At 37.9% G+C, this 21,213-nt stretch overlaps 1 long non-coding RNA gene across 1 annotated transcript; it reads left to right on the forward strand.

Annotated features, from left to right (window-relative positions):
- Positions 1–1,198: 1,198 nt before the first annotated feature.
- On the forward strand, positions 1,199–21,192 carry LOC145549764 (uncharacterized). Its single transcript, XR_014085615.1, has 2 exons — positions 1,199–8,185; positions 11,524–21,192. It is a non-coding gene; the product is annotated as an uncharacterized LOC145549764 (long non-coding RNA).
- The last annotated feature ends 21 nt before the right edge of the window (positions 21,193–21,213 follow it).

Consider the following 21,213-nt stretch of genomic DNA (forward strand, 5'->3'; position numbering starts at 1 on the left):
ATAGTTTCTATTTCAAAATGAAGATGATATAAAACAGCTCAAACGCAGAGCTTTTTGTTATTTTCCTGCTTCAAATTACAAAAATCATAGATCTGCTGGACGTGAAGCAAATCTGATGAACAGGCTTTGTTTTGCAGTCTGCTTTCAGAAGTATTTTAATGGCCGGTCTTTGGACTTTACACTACATTTACAGAAGTACAGCAAAAGTACTTATTCCATTTGAACTTTTTTTTGCTTTGTGCCACATTAAAAACAATACATTTTAATGGATATTACTCAGATTTGATGTGATAAAACATAAGTAATCCATAACAAGGAAGTAAAAAGAACATTTATTTTTTTATAATTGGTCCCATTGGCTCCTTGATAAATTATCTGATAGTATTACTTTTATCCAGCTCCTAACTACGTTAACTTTTGCTGCAAGTTTTCACCAACTTTACACCATTGGACTGAATAATTTTGCCCGTCTTGCTATGCCAACCAGCTCCAGCTCCATTAGATTGGAAGGAGAATATCTGCAGAAATCATTTTTTAGGTTTTGCCACAACACTTGGACATTGCTTGATCATTTCTTTGTTGCTTTGTTTGTATACTTGCAGTCATTGTCCTGCGGTTAGGTAAACCTTTTGTTCAGAAAACAAGGTTTTCTTCCAATGCATCGAGCTCCATTACTTTCCCCAAGAACTCTTACCAGATTCCCTAATATGGCTGAAGAAAAGCCTTCCAGGTGCTGCCATCACCGGCACGTTTCGCCATGTCGATGGTGTGTTCAGCGGGATATTTCCAGTGATTTTGACATGTAGGTTGTAAGATCTAAGCTGGGTGTCTTTTATTGATCTGTCAACAATGGCTCCTTTGTTGCAGAGTGAATAAATAATAGTTTACCAGTCGACAATTTGCCGCTTCTCTAAACATGGGCCTCCTAACAGCCACTCTGATTAACTCTATCAGTTCCTTGAATGGCTGTTTCAGCGTGGTCTTCTTTATTATCTTTTATAATAGATTCAACAGCGTTCTAATATGTATTCAAATTTTCAGAGACTGCTTCATAAGCTTTATTCTTTTCCCCAACTTTATATATGATCTGTCTTTTGCTTTCCTTGCTTTTCATGATGCTGTTTGCTGATGTTCTGTAACAAACCGCTGAAACTTTCACACAACAGCTGAGTTTATACTGAGGTCGTTACGCGTAGATGAAGTCTACTATGGCGAATACAAATGCACAAATATAATTATTTTTTACTTGTATCAGTAACAGTCTTAATGTTGTAATTGAAGTTTCCACATGCAGTGCAGCAGCAATATCTACATACAGGTAGATGTGATGAGGTATTTGGATGATTCTCTAGTTTCTGAAATGTTTGAGTCTTTACACTAGAGGGCAGCAGATACACATTGATGCATGCAACGAGTCTGAACAGAACAAACACCTTTATAAACCGAAGATTTATTAGACATGATTAACCCATATCAAAAATATAAATGTGAATATTTAAAGAAATGTTAGTAGCATTCCTCCAAAAAGGTATATTTTTATGGGTTTTTTTACAGTCTGTAACATATTTATTATGTGTATTGGAAATCTACAGTTTTAGCTCTCATAAAATAACATTTAAAAAACAAATATTGGTTGGATTTCAGTCATATTTTCTGAAACTCTAAGCATTTTTGATATTGAAAAGGGATTCTTTCACACACTTATTTTATGGAAATACAGGCTTACGACGTACAAAATTGGGAAAAAAAAAAACAAACAAAAAAAACATTGCAAACACAACACTTCTTTTACGTAGAAAATGTATTTCTTTTTGTTTGATTTTGCCCGGTAAATGAACAGCAGAGAGAGAAAACAAACCGTCATCATCACTCCCTGGGCTGCAGCGCCTTGCAGCATTGGAGCTGGTGATCTGCAGTCACTGTCGTACCCACTCAACTTTTCAGATTTTATCACGTTACAATCGCAAGCACAACAGTGTATTTTATCAAGATATTATAGGATAACACAAAGTTCCACATAATTGTGGATTCATATTTCATGAATATATTTTCTGAACATATTTGGATAATTTCTGCTAAGTTAGAAATAATTATATTTAAAATGCTGACATTAAAAAAAAAGGAATTGCCCAACACTGACCCATGAAATAACTACTGAGTCAGTTGTCCAGTTTCTTTTGGTCCCTTTAATAAAAAGGTAATACATGTTAAGGAGCTACATTTCTTGAATCTTTCATCCAGTTTGAGTGCAGATACTCTAAATTATAAGCTGAAAATTTGCACAATATGATGCATTACCATTACATAACTGTGAATAGAATATGTTTCAGTAAACAGATTTGGAAAAAAACCCAAAAAACTTGTGCCAGTGTCCAAATATGTATGAACCTAGCTGTAGTGTGTTCTAGAAATAATAAGCAACGCATGGATAAACCAACACAAAACCTTAATTTAAAAAACAAATACTGATAGCTGGAGGGACAAAACCGACTGTGATTGAATGATGCCTTCACAGAGCTCTGCTGATCATCAGTCAGACTAAAAGCAGACACAAAGCAGTTGAATTACTGGTTCAGTCATGCTTATGGAAAAGGACACATTTGGAAATTGTATTAATAAAAGAAATATTTTAAACACAGAGCTATGCATCCCACCCTGTAAGCAGCAAACGGATACTCGAAAGCATAAAAGTCATTTTGCCCACTCCATTTCCTCCCCCACCGGTTGTCATGAGTCAGGATCTTTAATGAGACATTATGTTACTGCTGCATAGAAGTTAAAATAATCAGATGAAGCAGAGTAATCATTATAAAGTTCATCTGCGATAAGCTTGTGTGGCTGAGGGAGGTTGAAGGGTAAATTAAGGTGAGAGTGGCACACTGCAGACACAAAGGGAGAGAAATCGGTTCATTGGGGGTAAAAAGCGTGTTGTTTTGTGCAATTTGGCTGAAACCGTAAAGAGAAGGTCACTGGGCAGAAGTGTTTGTTGATGCATACTGTTTGAACTACCGACTGACTGAGAAGTAGGGTTAGGCAATCCACAAGCCTGGCATGGTGCACAGCAAATGACAAGTCGGTGAGCCATTGTTGCCGTGGTGACTGGAAACATGAATGACCTAAGCCATGTTCGCACCACAGGAATCAGTGTGACACCAGAAAGGGATTAAGCTGGTGGCGAGGAAGGCAACTTTTCCACAGGGGCTGCAGTCACAGTGCTCTGCTGCTCATTGCAGAATCAGGTGACTGGCAGTGTTGCAAGTTAAAACCACTTGTAATAAACCAAAGAACGTTGCTGATGCTACAAATCTCGGAGGAAAACTCTTGTGATGGCTCATTTACAAACGTATAACAAAACCGCAGACTAGCTAGTTGCACGGATACCTATCCTTTCGGTTTGGTCGACTGTCGAAGCATTTAGTTGATTCCAAACTTTTCTTTTTTCTCAATTTGTAAGCAAACATTCAACTATATGCCACTTATTGAAGACATCTGAGAAGATGGTAATAACTTAAGCAGAAAATAAAGAAAGAAAAAGAGAGGCAATAAACGACACCCTCAGCAACATAAAAACTCTGGAATACACTTTTTCCACATATAAGTACTCCATTGAAGTTTACACCTAACTTGACTAAAGCACTGCTTTCTCACCAGCTAATATTCTCTCTCCCTGCAGCACCTAGCTGTGCTGCAGTGCTAGCATCATAGGAAAACCATAACAAGTAGTGGAGAAATTGGTAAAAGTGTTTTTCCTTTTTCTATAATAGTGAAAGATTTGTGCTATAATGTCCTTGCTAATTAGAAATCTAATGCTCTTTTACGATAAGTTCATATATTAATTAATTAATACAATAATAATAGTATTTGGTATATGGTACAGCCATAATAATCCAGTAGGATCATTTGCGAGATTGTGGTTTTCAGGTTTCAGACTGATTTTATCGAAAGGGGATCCCAAATTATTCATGAGCCTGGCAGATTTGATTTAAATTAAACCTTTAATTTTACCCAAATGTAATCATTTGACTGGAAGTAATATTAATGTACTGGAGATGCCAGACAGAATCCTGTTTTGAAAAAAAAAAAATTATAAAAAAATCTGTGGAGGAAGTGACAGATTAGGATGATAGCAAGTATTAAAACTCAACACTAAAGACACGCAGATGAAGATACAAAAAGAAGCATGGAAAAGACTGGTCAGCATTAGGGAATGGAACTACTTTCCACTGATTTTCAAGATAGTTCTTTTTTTTTTTCCCCCTTCAAAACTAACACTTCTTTTACATAGTTCCATTATCTTTTCAGACTTATTACGTGGATCTGACCGTGGCACGCGGGAGACGGCTGTGTTGACACTTTATTTGATTTGGTGTGCAAGGCCACGCCTAGTTGTGGCATCGATTACCTCCCCAGGTAACAAAAACTAAGCAGCCAGTCCTTGCAGATCATCATCAGTCATTATCCTCTCCCAGCAGTGGCTGATTATGTCACAACGTGAGAACTGTCAGCTGAAACAATAGACGGCATTCTAAACACACACTTCCAAGTATGAAGGTATTAAACCCTGAAGTAGAGCTGGGAGGGATTGCATGTGGGAATTACTAGGCTCAGGGGAAAAAAAAGAAAAAAATCAAACTTTTAAACAGAAATGTGAAAGCAACATGCCCTTCAATTGGGGGTGAAAATAATAATCAAGCAACAACTAAAGAAACAAAGTAAAGCTCTATTTCTATTGTGTGTCCCATAATTCTGCCACATATTTGTTGGGTGTTGCCTTTGCTTTTAAACCCATTTACTTTAAATTGTCTGCTGCTACTTGGTAGAAGAATGCCCAGGAATTTGCTAGTTCGTTTTTTGATAACTCCAACTGTGTGCTTCTCCAGGATAATATAAGCATGTGAATGCCCTTTGCCTTGGTGCTTTTAGTGTTTTATTTTCTTGTTTGTTTTTTGTGGGGTTTTTTCAGTTGTACAGTCACAATGGTGGCCCACACCGCCAGCAGACCTTTTAACATCACAGACATTTAGATGTGTAATTGAACTGTGGTACAAAGTGTATTAACAATAGTTGCTTTACACTTTTGCACCTTCAGGGCACGAATAAAAGCTTTAGCTGCAAGATGTAATTATATAAATAGGCTACGAATAATTACATTTGGAGGCTACATTTTCTGCAATGCTTCTGCATTAAAGGTCAAGAATTTCTTATAAATGGTTACTTAGTCATACGTTTTCTAATTTCAGATTTTATTTGACTTCAAATGAAAAAAAAGTGCACCGCACATTAAACTATGCAACTTCTGTGTTTTGTTGCCACGTTGAAGAGGATCTTTTCTCTTTACTTCCACTCTAAACCGTAGACTTCCTATGAAGCATTTGTCAATTTGCAAATATTTGCACCAATCAATTGAGGCAAAAGCCAAACCTTCTGGTCTTCATGTGCTCTGCATATTGGAAAAAAACAAACAAAGCACATCACCATAAACAAACCATCCCCACTGTGAAACACAGTGGTGGCAGCATCATGCTGTGAAGATGGGCTTCTTCATGAGGGATGGTAAAACTTATCAGAAAGCCTGTTGGAGGGCTGTAAAAACCTGAACCCAGGATGGAATGAAAATGCACACTTGCATACTTCAGATATTCGATTTTGGATTGTGCCTTTCTACTTCTGCTGTGCAAAACACTGTTTTGAGCTATCACATTTCACAATTCTCATTGTGGTTGTAATGTTAAAAAAAAAAAGCATCAAAATGAACCTTTTTTTTTTTTGCTATAGACATACATTTTTTGGTGCCAGAGTTGAAAGAGATGTAGAACACAGACATGGGTGTGGCTGAATCTCTGACCTTGTAACTTAAAAATGACTTTGGGTCAGTGGTTGCCTTCCCAGTGAGAAGAACCTTCAGGCGAGGACTCGGTGTTTGAGTTGCGCCCGCTTTCTCCTTCAATTATAGACAAAAAGATCCCAAAACAGGGTGGTTTTCGCTTGTCCACATGGATGCATGAAATAAGACGGTGGCATATGGAATGCACCCGCCTACATGAGTTTAAAATTGCTGTTTTATTTGGTTTCAAAATACCGCAGCACAAATTGACACAAATTGAGATTGTGTGCATGTGTAATTGCAGAAACGTTCAATCTGTCTGGTTCTTTGAGCCGTCGCTGGGGTATTGAGGACTTGCTCCCAGGACAAAGAAATAGTAGAGATTTCTCATCTTACGTAAGCAATTCAGATGCTTTGTTTTCTATAATACTATGACACATACAGATAATGTTCAATTGTTCTGTATTCTGGATCAAAATAAAGTGCTTTTTTTTTTTTTCCTGTGTGAAACTCCAGTTGTTGATATTCCAATTAAGAACAATTTGCTGCTATCCTCTGCTGATCCTCTTTATGTCAAAACAAATTAGGTGTTTTTTGTTTTTTTCCTAATATGCAAGGAGTGATTTGGATTCATTTATCCTGCTGAGCTCAAGTGCTTCACTGAATATACTTAGTCTTAAAATGTTTTGTCACTGGGGCCCTGTTACGCAAGGATAAATGTTGTATGTGTCTGTGAATTCTTAAATATTTCACTCATCCAAATATTAAACACTGTTTGGGATAGAGTGTCTTTGCTCTTTTTGGAGAGGGGCCATTTGAATATGCGCGGCCTGCTGTGCGTCGGCACAAAGGGGATGAATCTTTCATGGCTGGTTTGAAAGCAGCTGAACCGCTGGAAGGGCGACTGGCAGATATTTTCACCGAGTGACACTGATTCCTGCAGCTTAATAGGCCGCTAATCCTCAAACAGATTCAGGAAATGTTGCTCTTTTTTTCTTCCGTGTGCAAATCCTATGACCAGAAATTCCTGTGATTACTGTCTTTTAACAGTTATAGTTGGGTGCAGTGATATTTTATATATACGTGAATATGAATGAAGTCATACGCACGAGCTTTGAAATCGTCGACTAGTTTCCTTCAAAACTAATGTACACGGAGCTGAGGCGTGCTCAGTGAGCACACCATCTGGCAGACACTTTCATGCAACCTGGTTACCATAACAAATTAATTAAGGATGTTCCCTGTCTGCCACAACTCGTTTGATCATACCAGGCGTTCTAATCTAGAGGTTGCACCACATCAATGATTAACAGGAACATCCAGGTAGCTGTTTAGATGTCTTGTGTGGCAACAAAAACTTGTCTTTATGGATCGTGATGGTTCTTTTGTTACGGCACTGCAGCGATTACCACGGTGGGCTGCGAATTTCTCTAAAGTGTTTCATGTGCAGTGCTTGGCTAACCGTAATCAAAAGATTTACCCAAGTGGATGCAATATATTCGTGGTATTTAAACCCACCAAAATAAGTTCAGAAAAAAAGCCACCTGTAATCTCAGAGGCTGGGATTATGCAAGAATTTAATGACATCTTGCAGCTTTTCAAAGCAAAAGCAAGTCATCCTCAGATCTTGGGATCAGTTGACCTCCCAAAAAGAGACGGGTTACTGTATTTTATCTGTATTTTAGATATTTTAAAGCTCAATAAACCTGCTATGCTTGGGTTCCCTTTAATGAAAAAGGGACAAAGCCACAAACATAATCGGCTTAGAAACAAACCCATTCATTGTCCTAAACTTTGCAGCCAACGACAGGCTGTTCCAAATTGAGATGCTAATGTAACATTTGAGGCTTCCAGTCGCCTTTTTCTGTGTGGAAAACAGCAATTAGAGAAGCCCAAACTTTTCTTTGGTAACACAGCCGAAGCCATCATCCGAACCATGTTTACTGCTCGCTGGGCTGTTGTGGCGATGCATGAGTCTTGGAAGTGAACGGTCTTTAGTCAGAAAAGTAGAAAGTCAACTGCAGACACATTCAATGAATTAGAAATTGTGTTGTGATGTCTTCCCAGTTTCTATACAGTTTCAAATGATTTTTGCATTATTTTCCTGTTGGATCATCCATGATAAACTTGTTAACACTGGGTTGCTTAATGCTTAAATCTTTTCAGGATTTAAGCATCCTGAAAATATTAGAGGTTTTCTATTGGTGTGGTGGTGTTTTCTTTTAAAGCTGTGTTGTTCTATGTGCAAATATGGAGGTGATTTAAAAAAACAAAACAAAAACAAAAAAAAACCTCAAACCTTTTCAAGTCTTTTCAAGATATCCTGTCAGAAACATTGGGGCTTGTCAACATAAAATTTTGGTGAGTTCCACTCTGGCTTTTTTGTATGTTACTGTCAATAGTAAACCCCTCCTGGGTTGTTTTCCATGGAGCCCATTATAGTTAAAAATGCAACAGATGTTGCGATTGAATGAGATAAGTATAGTGAAGTAGCAGCAGTGTCAGGGAATAAGTACCTAGAGGTGATGTAGAGGCAATGTCACTTATTCTCATACATTAATCTCAGAATAAGTATGTCTGAACTAGGCATACCACCTCTACAGAAACTGCAGGTGCTCACTTATGGCTTTGCTATAAGGTTTTACACACACTTTTCCATGCATGTCTTTAGGTCTAAAGAAAGCTACAGTTTTTACTATAGATATTGATGGACAGCAATCTTTGTCTTTCCTCCATTAAAGGTGTCATATGTAATGTTTATATGGAAATATGGTTTTTACATATTTATTAGAACTGTCACCATGTACTGACGGTATACTGTGACACAGACAATCTGTGAAAAGATGGATCTCCTCCTCTTCCCTGAGCCTCCTGACTACATCTGGTTGCTTTTAGATAGAACTGGGAGCACTGGGAGAAGGCAGAGGAGCTATCGTTTTCTCAGATTATCTATCTCATACCATAGTATACAATACAATACAATAGTATGGTATGAGATATACATACTGCAGCTTTTAATAGCGGTTGTTCCTGAGTTGTCAACGCATAAGTTATTGACATCAGCATCAAAACATCAGCCTTGGAAAAAGATTACAGCGGTAATGACCATTGATCATCATTGACAGGTAGCCCAGTTCTGTCTGTCTGTGAGGGTGTCCTTAGTGGAAAGTGTCAATTCTCATTTTTCATATTTTCTAAGCTCCTCACAGCTTTTGCCTCCGTTTTCTTTGCTCCATGTCCAATATGATTCACACAGCAACGCCAAGCTACCCTTGTTCTCTTTAAAGAGGCTGGATAGCTGATGAAAAGCTTGAAGGCATCTGATACAAGCCTAACAAAGTCCAAGCCTTGAAAACAAAAGCTGTTTTCCCATTGTCTTAAGGCATAAAGAAAAAACAGAACAGTTTCTTTCCACAAATGTATTTCTTTATACTATCACATTTTAAACAGATTGTAATTGTTTTTAACTGACATGCTTTTCTGGAGAAATCTAGCATTGTTTTAGTTTCATCCTCGGCAACTAAAGTTTTATTTTTCTTTAAATTTTACATTCCACAAGTCAATATGTAAATGCTAATGAAAATATTTTAAATAGTTTCATTATCTATGCAGTCTATAAAGTCACCTTCCCTTTTTTATTGCTTTAAAATACCCACATCCTCTCAATTTATCTCAGCTTACTTAATGCCCCGTTGCTTTTAGCTGAAGGCCTGCACTGTGTCATGATCGTAAAATGTCTAGGTTACTGTGAGATCAACTCATTCGTCTATTTGCCACATGCCGCTCCTCACCAAACAAAAGATTTCATAGGTTTTAAATCAGTCCGTGATGGACTCCTAAAGTGGGGAAATATCTGTTGATGAACCCCACGTGATTTAATCAAGATCTCCACGACAGCTGTTTAGGGGAACCTCATGCAAAAAATAGTCCTAATAGACCTCCCGTTTTTGAACGTGTTTGTGTAAAGTCGGCCTTTTTGCTTTTCCTATCTGCTTGGATAGCACATCGGGGGTCTAATTAACATGTCTAGCCAGTAAATAGCCCTGTTCCCCCACAACAGCAGTAATAAAATAACCAGAATGAACAAACACAGCTGCTCAGCATACAGCATCCGCAAACAAGTGATCATGAAGACAGCTCGTGAAACAGAAATCGCTAAACACGTCGTTTTCGCATAAAACGTTTCTGTCATTTTGGTTTATCCAGAATGATTATCATTTTACATGAAAAAGTTATGTCAAAAAAACAAAAAAACAAAAAAAAACACAATGACAAAAACAATGTGGTAGCATATGTTAATCTCCCACGTTTGCATCGTGTGTCTTTGGCAGACAGTATTCCCACTGCAGGAATTTTCAAAGATCCAAATGCTTCATTTTGGAATTTCTAAATGACTGCCTGGCAGCTGCCGGCGTTTCCAAGGCAACGCTGTGATTGGGAAAGGGGATTTGAATGGCTGCTATCAGAGAGGAGAAACGAGTGCTGCCACAGCGATACATTTTACCCTGTGAGAGTTTGTTAAATGTGGGTCAATCATAAGACTCTATTAAGTCTTCACCCCGGTGAGGCATATTAATTTGCATGTTGCTAGCCTTGCCTGTACTCCATTAAGAGCGGTGTGCTGCCTGCTGCTTTCATGAGCTGCAGTGTTATGTGTGATGAATGTGTGGCGGTAAGCGGCAGGAGAGGATAAGAGAGATCTACCGGTTGTTGCAGACTAATGGAGGCGGATGTCATCTGGCACTCTACATGCTTTTTCATAGTCAATTTTTTTATTTATTTTATTTATCAGGCGGCTTATATGTTGAACAGTTTCATGGGAATTGCTCAATGGGAAATGTAACAAGACGATTTTCTGGGATTTACCCAAACCTGCTTTATGTCAGGAGATGGACATATATTACTTTCTCAGTGGTCCATTGTGTTTGTCCTTTCTTTAGTTTGCTGCAGTAGGTTTAACTGCATTAATATTAGGTTTAGAAATTAAAATAGACCATGTCACCAAAGTTATTTGAAGTTCATTACTAAAAGTAAGCTAACGTAAAATATAGCAATCTGAATTGCAGTGCTTCGCAGAGGTGATATCACTGAAGGCAGAAAATATGTTCCTAAATACCATAGGTACCAGCATTTAACTATTTATTTTTTTTGTATGTTTTACCTTTTGTCATGGATTGTTGAGTTGGAAGACCCAAATATGACAAAGATGACAACTGGTGAGGGAGGTAAATACTGTATTTGGGGAGTGATTACTGAAAGGAGAACTGGGGGATGATTAACTGAACGACAAATGGCTATGGGGAAGCATGGGTCTAACAGCAACTGGTTAAGAATAAGGAAAATGACTAACCACAGTCAAATATAGTATTTAAAGCCCTCCAAACTCAGACTTGGGGCTCATCAGCAAAGATAAACTACCAAAATACCAGTGGCTCCTCAGCTTCTTGAAGGGATTTCTCTGCCTGAATGTTAAAATTGATTTTTCCATCAATAACTGAGGACAACATAAATACTTTTTTAATATGCTATTTCTTAATAGGATGTAAATTTAGCAGGCAGTGCTAGTTCAGGCAGTCAACTGGAGCTGTGCTCCTTCTACTGATGAATTGGGTGGACTGTTTAAGCCATAAAACTTACAGCTGCTCTCTGCATTTTATGCGCTGCTCCTGCTTGACTGCCTCTCTGCCTGCTGCTGCCAGCTTCTGCTCAGTTCTCTTCACCACCCCATCACCCCGATTGGACTGCAAGGTCAGAAACAACATTCTCGCCTCCTGAAATTCAGAAAACACGGCCAGAGGATCGATGTGTGCTCATGTTGTGTGGCATGACCATAGATGCCAAACTCAAGCTTGTACCATATGTGCTATTTAAGATATATTTAATAAAATGCGCGTTTTCTGACCGGAAACATGCTCTGAACATTTGCCACCTATCTCTGCTCCAATGGGATGATTGAAATGCTTAATGCGTTTTCTAGGGGACACATGCCTTTTCAGCCAATGACCTGAAAACAGTGATGCATATTTATTTGATGTTAGTAATGTCAGTTTAGAAGGGAAGTAATTTAGACTATTTGGCTATAAATTCGGATGTCTGGGTTGCCTAAACGCACAATTAAGCAAAGATTCTCAGTTTTTAGACATTTTTCATGGAATCTTGTTTCCATAAGCCTTCATTATATACTCAAAAATTGAGTTGCAGGAAAAAAAAAAAGATCACAGCATATTTATTTATAGACACATCCTTCATCAAACTGATCTGATAAAACACCTCTGAGGACACATTGGAAGTGAGACTCTGGTGATAATTTTTTTAGTAAGAACAGTTAGGAATGTTTCACCGACTCTTATTCGCAGGTTGTTCAAATTTAGTTTGCTTGGATCCTTTTCTACCCAAAACCTCATGCAGTCAGGAGCCTTCAGTATCTATAAGATGGCATAGGTGAGACATGCTCATGTATACATTAAAAGCTGTAATGAGCTCTTAACTGTCACGCTAGTCTTTTTGTATACATTGTGATAAATTTATTTTTGCTGACTGATTTTTTTTTTTTAAGTGTGTAGGGGGATTATTCGTTCCTTTAAATTGATTTCTTTAGAGCATTAAACACACGAGATGACGAATAGACTCACAGCAAGTCCATTACTGGCATAAATATGAAATTTATGTCATTCATCCATCCTGCCTGTAATACCCCTCTGACTATGGTTTCAATGCCAGCCCATATTAAACATATTTTATTTAGTCTGTTTCAGGATCGTCGGCTCAGCTGCAGTAAAAGTCAAATCAAAGTGTAAGTTTGGTTGAATTCTTCATGGAGTTTATTGTCTTCTGTGTCCTTACAAACTTTCCCTTTAATCCTACTTGTGATCTTTGTGAATGTACTGTAGCAAAATAATCCCATTTAATGCACGTTGGGAGTTATTGTGCCGATTTTCTCTGCAGTACGAGAACAGAAGTATGGAAGAAGAAAAAAATCCCACATGCCCAGTTTTCGTTTGATCTCCTTTTGTGTCTTCTTTTCTGTGGAACAACATTTTCCCTTCTTGAAAACATGAGCCTTGGCATCTCTGAGAGCATTACAGTCATTGTGTGATTTACAAGCAAAGTAATGACAAGTCTGAGCAGTGTTCTGCTCCAGCACTCATCAAATTAAATCATGCAAATTAGACATTTGAACATTTTTGCCCGACAGCTGCACGCAGGTTTATAAGATATGTATGTGTAGAACATTTTATAGATGACTTCTGTTTGGAAATATGGCAAATTAAAACATAACATTCTGTAATATGACGGATACTGCGCCAGGTTTTAGATATTTGAGACTATGTAACGGGAAGTGATTAATGCCACACTTCTTTGCCCCAAAGGAGACTTCATTTGCATCCTCTTGTATTTGGTAACAAAATATCAGTCGTAATTTAGAACTCTGCTGTGTCAAGTATTGTTCTCTTCTTTACAGATGCTTGGCATACAAAGTTTCTTTCCACATCTCTCTTGACAATTAACAGCGTGCTCATGACTGTTTTTAATTCAACCATTCCCTGTTATATAATTCAACAAACAATGTACATAAACATATTTACTTTCAATCTTTTATTTAAGAAAATGCACAAAGGTGACTCTGGAATCACATTGCTCCTTGGATCTACTAAAACAAATACATCTGCCATAAATGAGCAGAAACATGCAACAGTTATTTGGAAGTCATTTGGTAATCAGTAAATGCAACATGAGTAGTCTCCCACAACCTGAAATCCACTGGGCTGCATCATCTGTGTGATGCACCATCAGGTCTGACTTTCTTTAATCACAAGCATCAGAGAGGCTTCGCATATAAATGCAAATGTGTAGACGTCTGTACTACGAGAAGCATCATATCCTTGTTCACTTAATGCTAACATAACGGTTTCTTTGCAGGGAGTGAGACCCAGACATGGTAGATGATGCCTCACTTCTTTTTGTTTGCAGCTGAGTTCAATTTGGACCTGAAATGGGATTCTGTCTTCCCTACACTTTTCCAATTTCGTCCAGGGCACTTCCTAACTCACAGAACGTTGAGGATATCAAGTCACACTGTATTAAAGAGGAGGGAATTAATAAAACTGTGTTTCAGCTGTGTTTGAAGTCGGAGGCCAGGCCCCGTAGTTGTGTTTGAATAGAGATGCCTTTTGGGATTCTTGAAATCTACTTATACGCTTACACACCAAGTCGTTTCGGATTTTTTTAATGCACATAATTTTAATGCAACAATCAGACTCTGTAGTGAATAATATGGAGCTCTAAAGTGAGCTACACTGAAGAAGACATGAAATATGTCATATCACATAAGTAGAAGCGAATGAGGACATGCATGTCACTGTGTTTATTATAAATAAAGGGATTACAAGAAATATAGGATTTCCTTTCAGGTTTATGTACCCCGGAAAAACATTTTAAATCTCTTACACTCCCTTAAATTTGGAAGCGAAATGATTTAAATGATATAATGTATTATACAAAATTTTGTTTGGTGTATTGTGGAACTAAATATATTTAGCTATAGACCCAGGTTTTAACAAATATGTAAAAAACATTTTTTTTAAAATAAAAGTTACTTAATACAGCTTTAACTGTATGGAAAGCAGATGGATGAGAGATCAAACAACATCAGGACTGTTTATTCTCCACAATCATCTACATCTTAATATGACTGAAGCTTTAAGTAGAACTGTCTGAGTGGAAAACAGTTTACAAAAAAATAAAAAATAGAAATGGAAAATTAACAGATGTTGTACTCGATGCATTTCCATGTTCAGTACAGGTTCAGAGACGGGCATGGCCATTCCCTTTTCAAAAACAAAAATAAATCATAAAACTGGAATGGGTCTGATATACAAAAACAAGTAAATAAACCCAAGAGAATGCTTCAAAGGTTAACGATTCCAGGGAGCTCTTTTGATTGCATTTAAAGCTTAAAGACTGTGCCGAGGCTTTTGGAGTTCTGACACAAATGTTTTCTTGAATCTGGAGTTTGAACAAGGCCACATATTTTCAACGTGCAAGACCTTTAATAAATATCTTGCGATTAATTTGATGCCAAATATTAATGGAAAAAATGTGGCTGTCTGGCTCCATTTGGATTAAATTAAAAGGCCAACATGATCAAGGATTCAAGAGAGATCCAACTAGAAAGCATGAAAGGCATCAACATGACAGCTCAGTCATGAACTGAAGGTTAGCTGTAGGTGGCCACGCTAAATCAATCCAACATCCATTAGAACTGTACAACACAAGTACTTATTTGAGGAGTTCAGGGACAACTAAAGATTTCTTGTAAAAAAACGTGCTGACAAGGTTTTAAAAATGATGAGAGCCAGATGATCAGGTCCTCACCTTTAGTAGCTTCATACTTTACAGTAATTCAAGCTGGAATGTAAATCAGCTGTCTGAGGACTCAGCAATAAAACCCTCTCTGGCTCTCATTCTATTTTCAGAGCAAGTAACAAAACACACAAGATGTCGTTTGGCAAACTGGTGAATCTGTAATTCAGGTTAGCTATCAATACAACATCACCAACAGTCCATTTTTGGTAAAGTTACAGTATATCCCAGGATTGAAAGCAAGCAGTAGATCTTCAGGCATCTTCTCTGGTTATTGTTTGGCTTCTACCCAGACTGCAATCGCACACTTCTGTTCTGTTGTAGATCCTTTACGTGGTAACATCGGGTGACGGATGCGTCCCAAACTTAATCTAAACTAAACTTTTCAACCAGCACACGTAAGTGCTCAACCGATATCTGATCTAGGTACTTTTTGCAGTCGAGGGCTTGCAAGACAGCAACGCTAAAAGCATTGGAGGAGCAGAGGTCATGGGAGGCTAGTGGCGGGGAGGTGGGTGGGCGGGGTATTGGCTGAGTAATGTTTTAAGGATGTGAGTTCAGGTTCTGGCCCTCAGCCATGACCTCAAACATTTCCAGGGCTGTCAAAACAAGCAAACAACGTCAAACTTTTTGCTTGGAGTCTGTGCAGAGTTGAACCGCTACACTTATGTGGGGTGCAATGTGTTGCTGAGCCTCTTGGTGCCTGGGAACAGCAAGACATAACTTTGTATTGCTTTTCATTGCTTCAGCTTTCATGCTTTTCATCTTGCTTTCAATTAATTTTAACTTTGCTTCATAGACACCAAACAGATATTTGTATGGATGAAATCCTTATAAATATGGACACATTTTTTATCTGGCAACCACAGCTGCTGGTATTTTACCTTAAATTAGGGAGATTTTTTAAATTTTTTTTAATTTTATTTACAGCTTATCTGAGTGCCGCGTACCATGATGCGTCAGCTGCCTTGTCCTTTACAGTGCTACAAATATGAATTACTTTCTGCTATGACCATATTTTCTTTAGCTTCTTGTCAAAAAACTCCTGGACTTGCTCATCAAACTCAGTATGACACCTGAGTCGACCTGTTCTTAGCGTTGTTAGCTAGCCCCTCATGGCAAACAACACTGTGGCAGTGGAGCATCTTCAGATCGAACCATTATTTTGCTTGACCCAGAGTCTGTCTTGTCACTTTAATTACAAATAAAACTATTTATTTTAATTCTGGCATAGGCTTGGTGAAGTTACGTTTTTCCTCATGTGGCCCCCCTCCCCGAAAAACTCTGATCTAAACCAATCTATCATATCTGTGGATGTATGCTAGATGTATGTGCAAAAAAAAAAAAAGTTCAGTCTTCCTCCAGATGGTTGCCGTGATGCTAAGAAGACTGCAGCATGCTGCTGCTAAGGCTTTCTTCTTGTAACTGCTCTACGAGCTGCAGATCTGTGGAACTACTGGAAGCTGTCATGAGAACAGGTCTTAGAACATTAATTGCGGATCTCTGCAGCTGATTTTCTTTGTAACAAAATTAATAATAGTACGATAATTATTATAATAATAATTAAGAATAATTGCTGTAATAGCTCAAGCGCTTCAAAAGCTCTTGCAAGGCAAAGGTAAAAGAGCTCGTTCTTGAGGCGGATTCAATTATTTAGATTTGGGAGCAAAATATGTTCATCCAATCTGTAGTTTCTTTAATTTCAAAATCTGAACAACAAAATGGAGGCAAAACAAAAATGATCTCAATGTTTCCTGTTTTCCTGTATCATTCTGCTCCTTTATCAGCACCAGGAAACAATAGGGTAGGGGAACAAACTAGCGGTGACCCAATCAAAGGTCTCCACTCCTCTAATTAAAACGTCCAATCCATTCATCAGCTTCCACAAGGGTTCCACAGAAAGTACCAGACGAAGGCCTGATTTGAATGAATGGAGGAATTAGACACGTAAACAAAAGGGCACAGCCGTAGATAATTGCAGAGGAAAAGAAGCTTCAATCGAAAGTGACATCACCAACATAAACAGCCTTCTCAGATGAAAGCACATCCTGAATCAGGCGCCTCATATTCAGAACTAGAGAAAGTCAATACATTACAGTACAGTGCGTCAATACAATGGTGGCACGGCTTGTTAGCAATTGTCTGAGTAAAACTGGAGTCATGATGGCGATTGTTCACAATGGCTTGTGCCATGTTCCCAGATGAGATCAACTGAAGCAGGCAACTGTATTGTCCTCAGAATACAATTATTGCTGCTGTGCTTGATGGTTTCTCTGACAAGTAGAGAAGTCTACAGAACATTGAAGACATGACTAAATATGTTAGATTCAATTGCTAGTGAGCTAAGCTGAAATTGCTCCTTTGACATTGATTTAATTAATTCAACGGGTCCATGCCCTCTACAGATCCCATCATATCCACCATGTGTTTTATCATGTGATACAAGCGCCACCTCTTATGTGTACAGCTGTGGCCTATCGGCTCTGATGCCGATTCTGACTATACAGACGTTTAGAAAATAAAAGTCCTGTCTTAAAAATATACAACTTGTAGAGTAGAACTTTGTCCACGGAATTACAAGATGAGTTTTGGAAATGTTTACTATGTACATCATGACTGTTTTGATAGGAGTAGTTTTACGTACCTGTGAAAAGTGGTGCAAGACCTTCTTTTGCATCATTTTGGAGTTTTTCCATGCTATATGACTGAATGATAAAGGATGTGGGGAATTAGACTTCAGAAGTTCACATATCCAGGTATTTCCCAAAGGGGCTATTTAACCACTCCGCAACCACTGGTTGACTTCAAAAGAGACTTAAAGACTTTTTTATTTAAGTCTGCCTCCACATGATTTTTATGATGTTGATTTTATCTACGATTTTAGTTGCACTGTGTAGCACTTTGAGATTTTTGCTAATGAAAAGTGCGGTACAAATTAAATTGATTATTATTGTTATTATTAAAGATTGTAAATAGCTACTTTGAAAAATGCTTGAACATACCTCCTCAAAACCTCTTCACAAAAGTTATTTCTTATATCATCAAATTTTATAGTTCACAAGTCTGGTATCTGCTTACTCCTTTTATTTCTGATCCCATATCTCTAGCCCTCCATAAAACAAGCACAAACAAATCCAGATGAGGGACAACGTAACATTGTTTGTTTTAACTTCGATAACTACAGTACTACAGTTACAGTGCAGTTATTATTGTCCAGTCACAAAAACAGCAATGCAAATATGCTCTTTTCACAATTTTTCTAAATTAGTCTCCTTGCAAGCAGTGGTTTTCACTGGATAACAATGTATTTTATAAAAACACTAAAAACACTGCAATCAACTATGGAAAAGAGGCATCACTGCAACTCATTATTGTTTTCAGATATCCGCCAGCTATATGCAGGAAGCCCAGAAATATAGATCATTGCCTGCAGAAGTATAGTCATTAGACTACAGCAGATGGGTTACCAGATTGTGCTGGAAGTATTTATAGTGTCGACCAATTGGATTTTGCAAGCATATTCGTTATGTGTGTGTGTGTATATATATATATATATAACTGAAAAGTTGTATTTGAATAATAAATAATGCATGATAGATGGGAACAGAGACACTATATGGCTTTTAAATGTATAGATTCTCCAACCCCCCTTCTTAATCAATGAATAGCTGAAGCAGCATGGAAGGTGTGAGGCACTGGTATCTGACATTCTGAGACTGGAAACAGAGACAACATTAAAGGTCAGGTGTGTTCAGCTGTCTTTCTGTCTCAGTTGGGCTATGTGGACAACTGAGCAACTGCAACAACCGATACTCCACTTCAAATGTATGGGAATGCAAACCTATGGGAGAAATTGTGCATTTATATCAATCAATGAACATATGGCACTTACACAAATTTGCGCTGCTGTCTGGAGTCCTATTCTTAGCGCCATTTAATGCACTTAAAGAATGAATATGCAGGAGAGACTGTTCACTGAGGCTCTCCGAGATATTTCTGTTGAGATTTATGAGCAAGATTTGGTCCATTATTAGCAAGTTTATTTTTGATGCAGCTATGTGCATACCAATCATTCACACACTGCATAGCACATTCTCGCTCTGCTCAAAGCAAGACTATGGAATACAATCCAATTTATGCATGGGGAGTAACAAGAAAACAAGCTTCCTTTAATGCAGTGGTTCTTAACCTGGGTTCGGTGAGTCGGTCTCAGGGGTTCGGCGGAGCCTCTGCCGCGGAGGTAAAGACACACTTGTGTAAAGTCGTGATGACGCGCCCCGTTTTTCCATCACTTGCTGCAGAGGATCACGTTACATTGTTTAGTCATCAGTGCTGCGGAGGAGCACTGATTGAAGGAGTTCCACTCTCAGCATGGATTTGAACTTGTGTCTTTAATTACTTCAGCAAAGCTCACAGTTTTTACCAAATTCTGTAGCTTTCGGTGTACTTCTAAATCTGCTCCTTAGTCGCATCTTTTCGGGGTTGCTACTGCCTCTAGTGGCGTGGAGGTGGTAACACAACTAATATAATTACATTACTAAATCAGAATACCGCAAAGTCTTTATTATTTATTATCAAATTTTCATTCTCTTAAGAATGTAGAGATAATTAAATGATCTAAACAAGACCTTAAAGTGGTTCCAGTTTCTCTCGATGGCCAACCTGTTGAAACTGTGGCAAATTTTAAATACCTTGGCTCGTTCCTGGACAGTCAGCTCAACTGTGCTGAAAACACTGACTATATTTTGAAGAACTGTTCTGAGACTCTACCTTTTAAGAAGACTTAGTGATCTTGGGGTGACCCAACTAGACTCTAGTTAGGTCATCCCTATGTCTTGAATTTTGGGGGGGAAAAAAAACTATTTTATTTATCACTACAGAAGGGTTCAGTGAATGCGCACATGACTCTGGTGGGTTCGGTACCTCAAAAAAGGTTAAGAACCACTGCTTTAATGTCACTAGTACCAATGGGATGATGAAAATGATGACTCATTTTCATGTTAAATTAGTAGGGAAAGTAAGTATTGTGCTACTTTGATGGAAAAAACAACAAAACAGCTTAAGTATGGAAGACGTTTGTGTAAATTATGCTTAGACATTGCAAAAACTGAGAAAAGAATTGATAAAAAACAATTATAGTAATTAATAGTCAGCTGAAAATCACTTAAACGCTCATCCTGCCTTCCTCTGATTTGACTGTTCACCTACAAGAACAACTTTTCTCCAAGTCCCTTTTCACAAAAATTTAGATCTAACCAAAATAATTCTTAGTCCATGTATCATCCCTGGATTTTCAAAATATTAACAGTTTTTTGCACTGGGTTGGTTGTTATGGTCATGTTAGAGAACACACAACAGACAAAAAACTTGGATCTTATTTTGTCATTTCGAAGGTGAACCACACCAGCTGAAAATGGAACAAATGTTGCAATTTTTGTATCAAATCAAACAAAGTCTACTGGACTATCAGGTGGGAAAACACCCGTGGAATTTGGAGAATATGTACATGTTCTGTATTCATGTGAGTTGTGGCTGTCCCATTTGGTAGCAAGAGCAGCTTGAATACCTCGTAAAACTCAAGACTTGTAAGAAAAATTTTACACCACAAAACCTAAAAGCTGTTCTAAAGGCTTGACATGTGCAATACATTTCATTTTTGCAGGGCAAATGAAATGTATTGTTTTATTTATGCAGATATTCAACTGTTGCAGGAGATGAGTGAAATTATTTTTTCCCCAGTTTTTACAGTACAAGATTTGGGCAACAATTAACACTTTGGGATGACACAACTATAGACGTTATAAGACAAAGTAAAACTGTTAGAAGGAATCCTGACATCACAGCGTCCAGCATTGATAAGCTATGTTAAACTGAATTGATGCACAACCAACATCAAGATGTTCTTTGTAAAATGTAAGTTGGGCCATTTTATTCTTTTTCTGATCTGCGGTTCCCTCACCCATGTCCATCTATTTCTTTGCTGTAATAAACTAATACTCACACGGTTCGGTTTGTGCAAAAGTTAT

Source organism: Poecilia reticulata, chromosome 21, assembly GCF_904066995.2.
Source record: "Poecilia reticulata chromosome 21, P_reticulata-male-v2, whole genome shotgun sequence".
Lineage (NCBI taxonomy): Eukaryota > Metazoa > Chordata > Actinopteri > Cyprinodontiformes > Poeciliidae > Poecilia > Poecilia reticulata.